At 38.6% G+C, this 17,520-nt stretch overlaps 1 protein-coding gene across 3 annotated transcripts in view; it reads right to left on the bottom strand.

Annotated features, from left to right (window-relative positions):
* The window catches only part of Map2 (microtubule associated protein 2), a 268,475-nt gene that overhangs the window by 184,313 nt on the left and 66,642 nt on the right, over positions 1 to 17,520 (bottom strand). For all 3 annotated transcript variants that reach the window (XM_060368502.1, XM_060368527.1, XM_060368529.1), the window contains exon 2: positions 10,613 to 10,663. The gene's annotated coding sequence lies outside the window, so the exon portion shown is untranslated. The remainder of the gene's footprint in view (positions 1 to 10,612; positions 10,664 to 17,520) is intronic.

The raw sequence follows: 17,520 nt of genomic DNA, 5'->3' as shown, positions 1-17,520 counted from the left end.
GCTTAAAACACATGTCTACGACAGCTCAGATTTCAGAGGGCCACACAGGAGAGCTAGCCTTCCTAGGACTAACGAGTGTTTCCAGATTGCTGTGTGACTCCAGAGGCTCTGCATCGGTCATGGAAATGCTTAACTAATATCCAAGGCTTTAAATAATCTTTCTAGCATGCATCAATCCAATAATTATAACATGTATATTTCAATGTAGGAACAATATAGAATACAAAAACAGTCAACCTGTCTTACATCCTATTTTTTCTAAAATCCCCAAAATAAACATGATAATGATACTGCTTCAAATGTATTTTGGGTAATTATCTCTTTAAGCCCTTCCTCTTTCTTCTGTTGTTTTGTTTGTCTGTTAATTTGTTTTTTTTTTGTTTTTGTTTTTTAAACAACTTTTTTACCACTAAGGAACGAAACACAATAAATAAGAAAAATAATTACTATAATTTATGCAAATAAACACATAAATATTCTCTAATTCACAATATGTAATGAAATTTTTATTAGTTATCTTTATAATTTATTTCATAGATGTTCTTAAATATCAACTTCTGGAAGGCTCTACCAGAGCAGAGAACACAGGGTTAAGAAACCAGCACTCCACAATCACTGAGGGGTTGCTTTGGGGATAGGGCATAGCTGGAAATAGCGATGACAGAAGGAAGTGAAGTAGGGGCAAGTTCTGGGAGAGATGTGTGAAGCCATGAAGCACACTGGAGGAGAAATGCAGCTCTTTCCTGAGACAGTATAGGGAGATTGACTGAGAAGCTTGTGGCAACTCATCCTGAATCAAGATGGCTCAAACCAACACTGAAAGAAACTCCTTCCCATTCCTGAAGTCATTATAATAATATATATATGTATATATATATATTAGATTACTTGGGTGACATGTTATTTAGCTTTTTTTTCCTTTTTTTTATTTTAATTTTTATTAATTACACTTTATTCACTTTGCATCCCCCCCATGAACCCCACCCTCCCCTCTCAGTCCCAACCTCCCGCCCCTTCTCCACACATGCCCCTCTCCAAGTCCACTGATAGGAGAGTTCTTCCTCTGCTTCCTTCTGATCCCAGTTTATCAGGTCTCATCAGGAGTGGCTGCATTGTCTTCTTCTGTGGCCTGGTAAGGCTGCTCCCCCCTCAGGGAGAGGTGAACAAAGAGCAGGCCAATCAGTTCATGTCAGAGACAGTCCCTGTTTCCATTACTATGGAACCCATTTAGACACTGAACTGTCTTGGGCTATGTTTGTGCAGGGGTTCTAGCTTATCCCCATGAATGATCCTTGGTTGGAGTATCAGTCTCAGAAAAGACCCCTGTGCCCAGATTTTTTAGTTCTGTTGCTCTCCTTGTGGAGCTCCTGTCCTATCCAGGTCTTACTATTTCCCACTTCTTTCATAAGATTCCCTGCATTCTGCCCAAAATTTGATAATAAGTCTCAGCATCTGCCTTGATAGCCTGCAGGGTAGAGCCTTTCAGAGGCCCTCTGTAAGCAGGCTCTTGTCCTGTTCCTTGTTTTCCCCTTCTTCTGATGTCCATCCTCTTTGCCTTTCTGAATGGAGATTGACTGTTGAACTTAGAGGCTATGCTGTTGGTGTTCTGTACAGAAAGTTGTCTGTTAGAGTTATTCTTTCTTTGTTTAATTTCTGTTTTGTTGACCTGTCCTTTGTTGAGAGTGGGGTGTTGAAGTCTCCCAGTATTAATGTGTGGGGATCTATGTGTGGTTTAAGTTTTGTCAATGTTTCTTTTACAAATGTGGGTGCCCTCATATTTGGGGCATAGATATTCAGGGTTGTGATATCTTCCTGGTGGAGTTTTTCCTTGATGACTATGAAGTGTCCTTCTCCATCTCTTTTGATTAATTTTGGTTGAAAGTCTATTTTATTAGATAGTAGAATGGCTACTCCTACTTGCTTCTTGGGTCTATTTGCTTGGAAAAAAATTTCTTCCAGCCCTTTACTTTCAGGTAATGTCTATCTTTGTGATTTAGGTGTGTTTCTTGTATGGAACAGATTGTTGGGTCTTGTTTATGCATCCATTCTGTTAGTCTGTGTCTTTTTATTGGAGCATTGAGTCCATTGATATTGAGAGAGATTAATGACCAGTGGCTGTTAGATCCTATGATTTTGATGTTGGCTATGGTAGTGTGTTTGTGTGCTTGGCTAATTTTTGTTTTGCTGTAGTGAGGTTATTTCAAGAAAACCTGTGTTTTCTTGAAAGTAGTTAGTTTTCTTGGGTTGTATTTTTCCTTCTAGTGTTTTCTGTAACACTAGATTTGTATGTAGGTATTGTTGAAATTTGTTTTTGTCATTGAATATCTTGTTTTCTTCATCTATGAGGACTGAGAGTTTTGCTGGATATAGTAGCCTAGGGTGACATCTGTGTTCTCATAGGGTCAGCATGATATCCGTCTAGGCCCTTCTGGCTTTCATAGTCTCTGTTGAGAAGTCAGGTGTGATTCTGAAGGGTTTGACATTATATGTTACTTGGCCTTTTTCCCTTGCAGCTTTTAGTATTTTTCTCTGTCCTTATACTTATTGTTTTGATTATTATGTGGCGGGAGGATTTTCTTTTCTGTTCTAATTTATTAGGTGTTCTGTAACCCTCTTGTATTCTTATAGGCCTCTCCTGTAGGTTGGGGAAATTTTCTTCTATGATTTTGTTGACAATATTTTCTGGACCTTGGAGGAAAGAATCTTCTTTTTCCTCTATCCTATTATTCTTAGGTTTTGTCTTTTTATGTTGCCTTGGATTTCTTGGATGGTTTGTGTCAGGAATTTTTTAGATTTATTATTTTCTTTGACAGATACATTGATTTCTTCCATTGTATCTTCCAGACCTGAGATTCTTTCTTCCATCTCTTGTAGTCTATTGGTTATGCTTACCTCTGTAGTTCCTGTTTTCTTTCCTAGGTTCTCCCTCTCCATGATTTCCTCCATTTGTTTTTTCTTTAATTTTTCCAATTCTATCTTCGGATCTTGAAACATTTTGTTGATTTCCTTCACCTGTAAGACTGTATTTTCCTGTTTTTTCTTCAATTCCTTCACCTTTTTGTTTGAACATTCCTCTGTTTCTTTTATTTCTTTCAGTGATTTAATCATTTCCTCTCTGAACGCCACAAACTGTTTGGCTGCATCTTCCTTTATTTCTTTACAGATGGCCATAATCTGTTTTACTATATCTTCCTCTAATTTTTTACACATTTTATTTGCTTCATCCATTAACCTCTTCATAAGCATAGATGTAAAGTCATCTTGAATTTCACGTATGTTAGGGTGTCCAGGGTTACTTGCTCCTGGATAACTGGGTTCTGGGATGATATATTGCTTTGTCTTTTGTTGGATGTGCTTTTTCGTTGGCTTCTACCCATCTGGCTGTCTCAGGTGTTGTCGGTTAATTTCTGGTGCCTGCTGGGTCCTGAGGTGGGGAGAATACACTTGGCAGGGTTCTGAACAAGATCTCCTCAACTTTTTGGGTATGGTCAAATGAATGGTGGTGCTTCACAGGAATGTCACAGATCACCTCAGGCATATGGATCTGTGTGGTACTGTGGTGTTCAGGAAGGCTCTCCTCTCATCAGGAGAGGTCCTGGAGATGGCTGCCCTGCTGCTGGGTTTCTTGCTCTGAATTTAGTGAGCTGCAGCTGCTGCTCTTAAGGTGTAATTGTTGGGTGTAGAATTCTTGAACCAGGGAGTCCCACAGTTTTGTCAGTTTAGCTAGGGATAACTGGTCTCACCTTGGAGCAGTATCTGAGGGCTGCTCTAATGGCTCTCAGTTTTTTTGTAGGTCTGAGGATGCAGCTGTGTGCCCCAGTGCCCTAGCGTTATTCAATGGCAGGTGAACATGACACTCGTGCCTGTACTAGAAGGCTAGAGCCTAGAGCCTGGGTGAACCCAGAAAGTCTTCTGAAGCCAGAGGATAAAAAGATGTGCAGCTAGAAGATGCCTTCTGGATATGACATAGCCACTATGCTATAAGTCATTGTAGTTGAGGTTTTTCTCCCTTAACCTGCATACAATTGAGGCCAGAATCATGCTGTCATGGGGAGAGATGGATTTATGAGGCTCCAGTCCTCCCTGGAGACTACTGGGATTTTACTATGGTTGGAAGAGGAAGTGCTATTTTCTTCAGTGGTGTAGTCATTAGTTTCCTTAACTTGTTATATAGTCTCTAGTGATGCTCTGGAAAGAAACTATATTCCTAATGTGTCCTACACAGAAAGAAGTCATGAAAGTAGGAGGGAGACTTAGTGGGAAGAAGTCTTTCAGCAGGAGCTAGGGGAAGAAGGGAAGGAAAGGGAGAACAAAAATTTATTGTATAAATACATAAAATCTTTAAACAATTAAAAATTAATTTTAAAAGCATCAATGGGATAACTTTTAAAATCATGGGCCTCCAGTGATTATGCCAGAGAAGCAGTTCAAACAGGATCCCCACACATTAATACTGGGAGACTTCAATACCCCACTCTCAACAAAGGACAGGTCAACAAAACAGAAATTAAACAAAGAAACAATAACTCTAACAGAGGTCATGAATCAAATGGACCTAACAGACATCTACAGAACCTTTCACCCCAACACAGAAGAATTTACCTTCTTCTCAGCACCTCATGGAACCTTCTCCAAAATAGACCATATTGCTGGTCACAAAGCAAGCCTCAACACATACAAGAATATTGAAATAATCCCTTCTATCCTATCTGATCACCATGGACTAAAGCTAGACCTCAACAACAGAAATAGCAAAAAGCCTACAAACACATGGAAACTGAACAACTTGCCACTAAATGACAGCTGGGTCAGAGGAGAAATAAAGAAAGAAATTAAAGTCTTCCTACAATTCATGAAAATGAAGGCACAACATACCCAAACTTATGGGACATAATGAAAGCAGTGCTAAGAGGAAAATTCATAGCTTTAAGTGCCTTCAAGAAGAAATTTGAAACATCTCATTCAAGCAACTCAATGGCTTACCTAAAAGCCCTAGAAAAAAAGAAGCACACACACCAAAGAGGAGTAGAGAGCTGGAAATAATCACACTCAGGGCTGAAATTAATAAATTAGAAACAAATAAAACAATCTAAAGAATCAATGAAACCAAGAGCTGATTCTTTGAGAAAATCAACAAGATAGACAAACCCCTAGCCAAACTAACTAAAAGGCAGAGAGACATTATCCAAATCAACAAAATCAGAAACAAAAAGGGAAACATAACCACAGACACTGAAGAAACCCAAACAATCATTAGGTCTTACTTCAGAAGCCTGTACACAATAGAATTTGAAAATCTAATTGAAATGGACAATTTTCTTGATAGATTCTATTTGCCAAAGCTGAATCAAAAGCAGGTAAATCAATTAAATAGTCCTATATCCCCTAAGGAAATAGAAGCGGTTATCAAAAGTCTCCCATGCAAAAAAATCCCAGGGCCAGATGGTTTCAGTGCAGAATTCTACCAGACTTTCAAAGAAGAGCTAACAACAATACTCTTCAAACTATTCCACAAAATACAAACAGAAGGAACACTACCAAATTCATTCTATGAAGCCAGTCACCTTGGTACCTAAACCTCACAAAGACCCAACAAAGAAAGAGAATTTCAGGCCAATCTCCCTTATGAACATGTGGGGGTGGTTCAATATACAGAAATCCATCAATGTGATCCACCACATAAACAAACTGAAGGAGAAAATCCACATGATAATCTCCTTAGATGCTGAAAAAGCATTTGACAACATCCAACATCCATTCATGTTTAAAGTTTTAGAGAGGTATACAAGGCCCATACCTAAACATATACAATATACAGCAATATACAGCAAGCCTATAGCCAATATCAAACTCAATGGAGAAAAACTTAAATCAATCCCACTGAAATCAGGGACAAGACAAGGCTGCCCACTCTCTCCATATCTCTTCAACATAGTTCTTGAAGTCCTTGCTAGACATACAGTAATAGTTTCCTTTTATCTTTATATTTTGTAAACTAAATGACAGTACCAATTTAGGGGTAAAAAGATTGCTTTATAACCAGTCAGGATAAAATTTCAAAATCAAAATATTGGTTAAAGACATTATGATCCTTCCTTTTCAGGATTTTAAAAAGAATATTAATTTTTGCAATACTGCAAACATATCCAGAAAAGTTGGTGTGCTAACTTCTACATCACACATTGAGAGACACTTCAGTTGTACAAAAGCTCAAGTTGTCATTCTTCTGTTTATCAGGGTTCTCAATTTTCTTCTTTGAGCAACCACTGCAAAATAAACACTATTGTCCATGTTTGTAACAATTAAGTTGTAAAATATGATTGTTACTTAAGCAGCATAAGTTGGATGATCTTCAGAAGTAGAAAACACCAAGCCAGTAAAATTAACTTTGTCTAGTAATTCCATATAAAATGAAAGTTATGCTGTTTGGATTACTATTTAATATCTCATGCCTATTCCTTCACAAGTACATATTTCCTATTTTTGTATTTGTTATTTAAAAAGTAAGAAACCATTGGAGCTGTGGAGATGGTTGGGGAGATGGCAAAGAGCTTGCAGTACAAGTATGAGGACCTGACCTACAGGAGCCCTGCAAAGAGCTGAGTATGGACACTCTTGTTCTCCCACTGCCAGGGAGGTGGAGTCAGGGGGATCATACCTTGTCCTCTGCCTTCCGCAAGCATCAATACAAAGAAATGCTCGTACACATAGACAAACGAGTGTGCACACATGCTCACACACACCTTAGAAACTATTATTTCTTGCCAATGTAAGAGAAAAAAGTTAAACCCTCATCTTAACACCAGCATTGGAATTCATATGGAATATGCCACCAATAAACTGCTCAATGGTCCCGAAGTCCTGAGCAGCTCTCACACCATGTTTGCCACTTTAAAAGACATTCATTTCCTTAATTATAGAATTCTAAATCGATATAAATATAATAGTAACTGAGTATAAGAATATTCCTATCAGTAGTATTTATAGCGTAAAATATTAGAGATTTCTATCCAGCAAGGGAAAAGCAGCAAATTATGATGAGCAAGAGGGGAGGGGAAAATTTAACATAAATGAAATGTGTTTTTTAAAAATAAGCTATATGGAAGTTTACTGTCTTGTAACCAAATTTAAAAATATAACTAGAGATTTAATGGAGACAGCCTGCATGGCTAGATAATGCTCCTCCCAGACGTGGTGGGTTACTAACAAAATTATACTGCCAGGTATATAATCCTACCAAGAGAATTGTTGGTTTGGAAGATACCAGAGGCACCTCTTGTGAGTCCTCTTGGTTGTCCTCAAGAACTAGAGCAGAAGACCTTATGGCTGAGAACACCACACACCTTAGTTGTAAGAGTTCTGCAAGCCAGAACGGAGCTGGAAATTGCTTCCTTGGGGGCTAATTTTCAAAGTGCTGGAGATGCAATGCAGGCATCTGGGAGAGAAAAGGCCTCCTCGATAGCCTTACCCAGCTGTGAACCCTATATGAACTACAAAACCAAACTGCCAAGTCAGATGAGCCAACCTGCTCATATGGGGAAAAACAGTAACCTCCTGACTGAATCTGAAGCCTCCTCCTCAGGAGACAATCTGTTCCTGGTACTAAAAGAGCAGTCAAAAATAATGCCTGGGCAATTTAATGTGTCTGGTTTTATGTTGAGGTCTTTGATCCACTTTGATTTTAGTTTTGTGCAGGGTGATAACTATGGATCTATTTTCATTTTTCTACACGTAGACATCCAGTTGGACCAGCACCATTTGTTGAAGATGCTATCTTTTTTCCATTGTATGGTTTTGGCATCTTTGTCAAAAATCAGGTGTCCATAAGTGTGTGGGTTTATTTCTGGGTCTTCTGTTCGGTTCTATTGATCCACCATTCAGTTTCTATGCCAGTACCATGCAGTTTTTATAACTGTTGCTCTATAGTACAGCTTGAGATCAGGGATGGAGATACCTCCAGAAGATCTTTTATTGTAGAGGATTGTTTTAGCAATTCTGGGTTTCTTGTTATTCAATATGAAGTTGAGAATTTTTCTTTCCAGGTCTGTAAAGAATTGTGTTGGCAATTTGATGGGAATTGCATTAAATCTGTAGATTGCTTTTGGTAAGATGGCCATTTTTACTATGTTAATCCTGCCAAGCCATGAGCATGGGAGATCTTTCCATCTTCTCATATCTTCTTTTAATTCTTTCTTCAGAGACTTGAAATTTTTTTCATACAAGTCTTTGACTTGCTTGGTTAGGGTTACACCAAGGTACTTTATGTCATTTGTGGCTATTGTGAAGGGTGTTGTTTCCCTAATTTCTTTCTCAGTCCTTTTGTCTTTTGTATACAGGAGTGCTACTGATTTTTTAGTAATGGGAAGAGGGACTGCCTCTGACACAATCTGATTGGCCTGCTCTTTGATCACCTCTCCCTGAGGGGGGAGCAGCCTTACCAGGCCACAGAAGAAGACAATGCAGCCATTCCTGATGTGATCTGATAGACTAAGATCAGAAGGAAGGAGAGGAGAACCTCCCCTATCAGTGGACTTGGGGAGGGGCATGCATGCAGAAAGGGGAGGAAGGGTGGGATCGGGAAGGGAGGAGGGAGGGACTTATGGGGGGGATACAAAATGAATAAAGTGTAAATAATAATAATAATAATAATAATAATAATAATAATAATGCCTGGAAAGGTCATATAGCCCCAAGGAAGGAGCTTACTGTTCTTGAACTAAACTGAAATTGCATCAAACGGTCTTCTAAATATATCAATTATGCACATAGACAAAGGCTACCCTCAGTTTCAATCACAGAAAATTCTTTTTCTGATGATGCAGAAGATGCAGAACAATGGTGAACCCAAGGTCATGGCTGTCCTGGATCCTAAGAATAAGTATCTGAAGGGGCTAGAAGAATGTAAGAGGCAAGAAAGTGGAGAAGGGCTATGGAATTCTATCTTCTAGGTAAAGCATGGCGATTAAAGCCATGAACTCGGCAGCTGTAGTTATATGCACTGGACCTGAACAAGACTGGCTCTTTTCACAGCCATTCATGGATGGAGAAATGATTTATGGGGCCCTGTCCTTTACTCATGAACGACTGACTACTGATTGATTCTGGGGAAAGTAGGGTCGTTGTTTTCACCTGTGCACCTACTGCTGAACCCATCAAGCTCCAACAGATAACACAGAATCTACGGCCAAAAAAAACCAGGTAGGTTAAACTCAGTGGGTCACAAAACTGACAGAAATGTGAGGAAGAGACGCTTAGGCCAGGGGACAGGTGTTATAGACAGGGGTGGAAAGGAGCTATGAGAGGGTGGGAGGTGAGTGATTGGAATGCATTAAATGCACATAGGAAATTGTCAGAGTTGATTAATAATAAGAAGAATATAATAAATGGTATATTTAAATACACTCAAAATTTATTTAGAATATACTAAGAAGTGATTATAAAGGATGTCAGGCTAAGTATTTCCAGCATATTCAACTCAAAAGTATATCAAATATAAAGTAACATGATTTATAAATCCACTTGAAATCATTTTACCCTACTTTTTTCTTTATTAAATAGACAATTACCAAAAGGCATAAATCCATTTTGTTTTATTTATTTAACTTCATACAGATTAAAGAACAGAAAAGCACTATATGTACTTAAAAAAGACAAAAGAGAAATATTACCCATTCATCTGAGGGAGAGACAATGGTGTGTGTGTGTGTGTGTGTGTGTGTGTGTGTGTGCATGCATGTGACTGACAACAGAGGAGTGACATCAGAATTGTTTGCCTGCTATATTAGGCATTTTAGCTTAAAGAGCTAAACAGAGAGTTTAAATTGGAAATTCTTGATGAATGTAAGCATGAATGAAAACCCAGTGTTTCCTTTGAGTTACTCATTAACAAAACCCCTGTGCACAAATCCAGCAACACCTGGCATCCTGCTCTTCATGAGGAAGGAAAATACTCATTGCTTCCAGGGCTTAGTTTATAATTTTGTTTTTAATTCTGAATTCACGTCCTCGAGAAGAAAATAGAAGGAAGAAATGGATTCCCAAGCTCATTGGTGTGAGGGTCCTCTAGGGCTCTTTTACTATTCCAGACTCACTGAAGCTGTTTCAGAGCGGCCCATAAAAGCCAACTAATGAGAAAGCAAAACAAAAGAAAAGACATCTGAACATTCTGCTCATTAACTAGAATTTGTGATTCACAAATACACTTTCAACTCTGCTCTCCTTAGGTAATGCACTTTGTGTGAGGACCAAATTGTGGAACTAAATGTGTTTTCCTGTAAACTCAGAGAGCAAGTCATCCTTTAAAAATAGAAGAGGGCCTTTGCTTAATTCTTTTGGGGAAATAAAATGTGAGTGATTTTATTTTGCCAAAATTTAGCTCGTAGAGTGGCAGAAGCAAAACCTTCAATAACCAAAGAAATTCTACAATAAAAACAAACACTGCTGAGAATCGTGTTTATTAGCGAGCCAAGGGTGTGACATACACAGTTCATACTCAGTCCTGCTCTTGGTCACACTCGGCCAGAATATCTTAAACCAGCAAACTCAAGACTCAAACAGCCCTTATAAAAGCTTATTTCAGCTTGTTCATGATCAATATAAGAACATCACTGACCTTAATTCCAGCCGGCAGTCACGATATGGGTTGGATCGGATCAATAAAAATCTGAAAGCAAAAGAAAAAAAAAAAAAAACAAAACACCATCAGATTAAATCAGTTGGAAATGTCAGCCTTTCTTTTGCTAAGGAGGAAGGCCAAGGCAGATGTTAAACAACTTGTTTTTTTGTGCCCTAAAATATACTGGCTGACACAGATCACTTTACAACATACCTTGCTTATGTAGATATTATAATTTTTAATTTATAGTAATTTTTAGGTTTCTTTTTTTTTAAACAAACATGTAATAAATGTCAAATTTAGGTCCTATTTTTGCTTTCAGCATTTTATGCATTTAAACAATTCTTAAGTGTTAAGTCCAAAACACCCACATTCTACATGTAATATACCACCATTTACCGTGAAGATTTATTTATTAATAAAATCAACCTGTTTGGATTCTGCCTGACATTCTCTATCTGATAGCCTAATTTCCAGTGTGATCGGCCCTGGAGACAACTACATGCTTATGAGAAATTCAGAAATAATGAAAGTGAGACTGTTGTCCTTACAGAAGAAATTCCCACACAGAGGCTCTTTTGTTCCTTCTGCCAGGTAAGGACAGCAAGGTAGCAGCCATCTCTCTACCCAGAACCAAACATCATCAGTCACTGAATTGATGACCTTGCTCTTTTCAGCATCCTGAGTCTGGGAAATAAATTTCTACTGTTTATAAGCCACCCCATCTATGCTATATTTGTTATAACAGTCTGGACTGTCTAAGACGTATCTTTAATCTGATTTAATGCCAACAGAGAGTCTATAGATCTTTAGCCCAGGATCATCAATCAGTCCAAAGGTAGTCAAGGTCAAAGAAGGCAATTTCATTGGCAATTTATCAGTCTTCTCATTGGTCCCCTGTGCATAAGCCTGGCCATTAAAATATGCTGAGAAGTAAATATGTGGGAAAGCACACTGACAGAGGAAAGGAACAAAGAAGGGGAGTGAAGGGAAAGACAATTTTTCAAAAGATCTGTGGTGAAAATCATCCTGTCATCTGGACCAGCAAAGACAGAACTGATGACAAAGAGTAAAACTCTCACTTGCTTTAAAAAGTGTTAATAACAGTGTTTCCAGTTTAAAAACCAGTTAGCTTCTAAAATCATCTGGGTTATCTGGTTGGAAGTTAGTATATGCCTACACGTCAGAAATGTTTCATCATAAGATGTTTATGCAAAGTCTGTGCGCTAAGTTAAAATCCAACAATCATCATTTAATGGAAAGAATATCATAAAAACATAACAGAAATACCAGCAACAGCAAAGCATACTACTGAACATGAATTGTTGCCATGTATTTCAAGGTATATAATTAAGAAAAGTGATTTATTTATGTAAGAAAGGAAGGAGGGGTTAATAAATCAGTTGATGTTCTTTTCTATTGTTTGAGAATTTTATTCATGCATTATATATAATGCCTTTTGAACAAATCCTGTCCTCATTGTCTTCTCTCCTATTCCTCCCCATTGTCCCTATTGACATTATTTTTAAAGGGACATTCGTTATGAGGGATGTTAAAGCATAATACCACCACTGTATCTACCTCTGTGTTAGACATCTGATAGTATTTCACTTTGATACAAAACTCTATATCTGATTAAAGCCAGCAGTGCCCAAGTATTCTATGCTTTATATTGTATCAAACAAACTCACAAAGGAGTGAGAAAGTATTTACAACATAACAAATATAATATCCGCTTGACACCACCAGTAATATTATAGCTTTACAGAGATGAGTTTGTCAAGACATTTGGAGATATGTGGGTATACATAAAAATGTGGACTAAGAAATAAAGATGACAGTATGGAATGTGACTTCATGGTCTAAGAGTGGGACAGTAATGAACACATGCAGTAGTTAGTGAGCTTTCCAGAACAAAATAAAAAAAAAAATCTTTGACCCATGCCTATCACTATTTCAAAGTACTATTTAAGCTGCCAGTACATAAATACCTACCATATTAATTAAACTGAATGGTGCCACATACTGAGAAAGTCTATAGCCATGGTTTACAACCTCCCTAATGCTATGGCCCTTTAATACAGTTCCTCATTTGTGAGGACCATAAAATTATATAAGTTGCTATTCCACAACTGTGATTTTTTTTTACTGTCATGAATTATAATGGAAATATTTTTGGAGATAAAGGTTTGCCAAAGGAGGTGTGACCCACAGGTTGTGAACTGCTGATTTAAAGCATTCTCTACTAAAAAGTTTTTTTTGTTTGTTTTGGTTTTTGGTTGTAGGTTTTTGGTTTCGATTTTGGTTTTTGAGACAGGGTTTCCTGGCTGTCCTGGAACTCACTCTGCAGATCAGGCTCGCCTGGAACTCACAGAGATCCACTTGCCTCTGCCTCATGAGTGCACTGCCCAGCAGCTTTTAAAGTTTTAACAGTACACAGTCAAAGAAATAATAGAGAAATATTAAAAAAGTAAAAAAAAAAATTAAGGAGATAAAATATACTCTAACTATAAGAGGAAATATCCTAAGAGAGAGGGAAGGATAGTGTTTTTCACACTGAAGGCCTGAAAGCGTGGCTGTTTGTGGCTGAAAGCGTGCATGGCTACCAGACATGTGCACAATCCTGTGTGCAAGAGATGGTTACAGGAGGGCACACGGACACTAGGTAATAGAAGAACAGAAAGTGGGCACTGCATACATACCCACATCGGTCATGGGGATTAGCAATAATCATTCTCCAGGTATCAGAGGGCGGAAAAAAATAAATAAATAAAAGATTTTGACTTGAATTCAAATATCCACTTGAAAACGTAACAGAACCCTAAAGTGACAACTCCCTCAATGCTGTGAATGGCATAGCACTGCGCATTTAACATGGCTAACGTTGTGGCTTTGAGGCCGTATACATTTTGCCTCGCTGAAGCAGGGACCCTGTTTTCCGAGGATCTTGCGGGGTGTACAGCACACACGCTTGCTCAGTAGTCACGTGGTTGTTCCTGAAGGATGAATCCCTGAGTGTCACACCGCTTACCTGGGATGTTAGGTGACTATGGCTCATTATTTCCTGGAGCTGGTCAAAGTCTCTGTAGACTCGCTCATTTGTCTGTGCTCTTAACCTGACCACATGACGAGAGCCACTTTTTGCTGAGAGCTCCTTAGGATATTAAACATTCCTGTATCTATAATACCCTTTCAGGCTGATTAGGGTCTGTATCTTCACTCTCCCTCGCGTGCTTTCACAGTGAAAATTAAATGACCCGTTGGGGACTTTTCTAGAGACAGAGCTGCATTCCACGGGATTGACATGACATTCGAAATAGTCCTTGAGAGTCTCCCCTCACGGACACCACCACTCCCGGTCTCAAGGTACCTCAAAAGGTCTTGCTTATTCCCTGCTCAAGACAGCACAAGCCAAATGTAAAGGTAAAGGATCAATGCTATTTCAGCTGCATGGACCTTGTGCTTGAAGCCACAGACTTAGCAAGGGGCTTAGCAAGAGTGGAGGGACTGTGCATGCGCAGTTAACCGATCACAAGTAGGAGGTGCTTCCTGCACTATTTCCTTGATTCTCTGCCAAGGTTTAGAAAAGAGCTGAAAACTCTTTTGAGGGTTTTGAGGGAATAAAAATTCTACCCTTGTCCTGTCCACTGAAGGGATGCTTTCCCTAATAACTGGTCTGGGGAAGCCTGAATATCCACATGCAAGGAAATGGAAATGGACCCTTATCTTCCACCACACACAATAATCCACTCAAGCGCATTATGAACTTGATTTTCAGATCTGAAATGATAAAATTTGTATAGGAGGAAATTCATGGAGAACAAACTCTGACATTGCCACTGACATTGACAAAGCCAGATGATTCAAAGACCAAAACGATCCAGTAAAACATGGCTGGCAACAGAAACAGCAAAATGAAAAAAAGTCTCAAGGTGTAAAGACACTGAGAGTCATGTGTCTGATAATTGGTTATCGTCCAAAATGTGTAAGAAATTCACACAGCTCAACAGCAATGAACAAGAGCAGTTATATTTAAAAGGAGCAAAGGACCCCAATAGAAATTTTTCTAAAGAAAGCACAAAAATAACCAATCAACAGAGAATACAGCACCCAACACAGGTAACCAGGGAAATATAGATCAAAACTAAAATTAGGCATCATCTCATGCCTGCTATTATGGCTTTGATTAAGTTGATTAAAGACAACGAGAATTGCCAAGCACGTGGACAGAAAAGTACGTGCTGGAGTTGATCTCTAGTCTACCCTATTGGTTGCAGGGTGGGAACACTGTTCCCAGATTTGGGAAGTGGCAGAACCTCCATGAATGTGAACTAGCTAGTCACTGGCTCTGGCCTGAGCTTTCTGCTTTCTGGCTTGCCAAGATACAAGCAAGCCATAGGGGCTCACTCCTGTCACTACAGACAAAACTATCACAGACACCTGCTTCTCCTCAAACACAAGCTCCAATATAGTCTTTCTCCCTCAAGTTACTTTAGTCAGATATGCCATTATAGAGATAAGAAAGGTAATTAACAAGGAACATTTATACATTGGTAGGTGAAATGTAAATTTGAACAGGCATTCTAGAAAATACATAGTATACCCAAATTAAAATCAAAGTATCATATAACCTAGAAATCCCAAAGCACATAAAATCATTATCTTGAATAGATAACTTCACTTTCTATATTAATAACAGCACTATTCATATTATATACATAAACATGTACATATAGGTGTAGGGAAACAACTAAAATATTCACCAGAATGTGGCTACACACAGAACTTATACACACACACAAAGATGAAGAATGGATTATAAGCCAGTCCTAAAAAACAAAATCTGACTATTTATGGGAACATGATAAGCCTGAAAGATACTATACACATGTATGTACACACATATACAAAATGCTATGTAACTTCATACATGAAATTAATTTAAGACAAGAAAGAGACTAAACTTAGCCACCACCAAAGGCTAGGTGGCTCAGAGAGTAGGAAAGTTTAGAGAACGAAGAGATGCCAGTAAAAGAACACAAAAATCGCAGTTATGTAAGACAAAGAGCGACCGAGGTCTAGTATACAGCATGGCGACTACAGTTAAAGAACACAAGGTCTGATGAACTGTATGGTGACTACAGTTGAGGAACTCCAGAGACCATATTACAGAACGGTGGCTGCAGGGCGTAATTCCTAAAGTCTATGGGAAACTTGCTCAGAGAGTAGATTTCAGGTGCCTTCGTTGAAAAAAATAAATAAATAAAAGGCAAGCAGATAAAATAACGAGGTTACTGCAAGAAAATCGACACGATAATTTGTCTCCATGGGTGGCCATTTACCTGTGCACATAGACTCTAAAATTACATGCATAGCTCAAGACATTTCATACACCTTAGGGTACACAAGTTTTATTTAAAAGGGCTAGAGGGAAACATCCTCACAAGGAGCAGCGTTGTTGGCCTCTGCGCTAGTGAGCCCCACCTATCCTGTGCTCTTTATTGGTTCATTTTGTTTAAGAGAAACATTTCCACTTGCAGCTGCTTCCTACGCAGCAACTTGAACTTTGGAGGAAAAAAAATGCAGCCCAGTTATTGAGCGAACAGGCACAAAATAGTGAAGATTTATGTTGCCCCAAGGCTCAGTCCTCACAGGGAACATCTGCCACTTCAAACGCCCAGGTCAAGACTTTTGTGCAGTATTTTGCCAAACAAAGCCCTGAGTATAACTCAAAGAGGATTCCTTTCAATGGGATTTGGCTGGCATCTATCTGCCTTCCGTCAGTATAACGTATCCACATATTAAAAATCACCATTTTCTCTCCTCCTCTTTCTCCTCTTGAAAACGGTAAGAGAAATGTCAGAAATTAATTTTAAAGAGTTAGTTTATTTACTTTGTTGCCTTTCTTAACCAATGAGAAATACTTTTGTGTCCACATTAAATCATATGGTGATGGCTAGATCATATACAACCCACAAATCAAACAGATGTGAGGCTGTCTATACCTCAGGAGGAATAGAAGCTGGAAACAGCAGGGACACCTACCAACTAATTAGCAAATCAGCTGTCAGCCAAAAGTCACTTTTTTCTACTTTCTCTGTGTTTTCCCTGTGTTTCTCTCTTGGAAAATTTACACTAGAAATAAACTCTGCAAATACTGAAGCTATAAATCAATTTTATTTTAAAACTGAGCGCTTACTTATTTGTAATGTATGTCTTTGTTTTCTATGATGTAGTTTTATCGTTCTTCATTTTATGTTTGTGGTAGGTGTGTGTGCCTGAATGCGGATACCCCCAGAGGCCCGAGGTGTCAAGAGCTTCAGGCAGTTGTAAGCCGCCTGGTGTGGCTTCTGGGAGCTGAGTTTAGTCCCTCACCAAGAATAGTACATGTTCCTAACCACTGAGCAATCTCTCCAACCCCATAACCCTTCTTTTGGGATGTAAGAAAGTAGTTTATCTCAGAGAATCGATTGGTGAAGGATGGTTGTAGAAAAACAACAACAACAACAACAACAAACAGTAAATGATGCCTGTTTTCGTGAAGAAATACCAGCAAAGCTATAAGAGATTAAAGAAGAGAGGTGGGAGGAAATCCTATTGTGTGGATGAAGATTCATATGGAAACTAGAAGCTTGGTTAGGGGATTAATGACATGAAACTAGACTGGGTTAAATTAAATAGTAGGGCTGTGCCTCAGCAAACCAAAATAAAATAATAATGGAATGGAGTGGGAGAAGAAAGGCAGTACAAGGAGGAAAGGAGGAAGGAAAAGCACAGGACGAGCTCAGACAGTATTTAGAAGTACACCTACTGTTCTAGCTGAGTAAAACATGTAAGATGAGGAAGAATTGGGTAAAAGCTATATTGGCTTTATATAAGAACCAACAACTTTGGCTCTAGATCTG

The sequence above is a fragment of the Meriones unguiculatus genome, chromosome 15, assembly GCF_030254825.1.
Source record: "Meriones unguiculatus strain TT.TT164.6M chromosome 15, Bangor_MerUng_6.1, whole genome shotgun sequence".
In the NCBI taxonomy this organism is placed as follows: domain Eukaryota; kingdom Metazoa; phylum Chordata; class Mammalia; order Rodentia; family Muridae; genus Meriones; species Meriones unguiculatus.
This window is presented reverse-complemented; position numbering and strand designations above follow the sequence as displayed.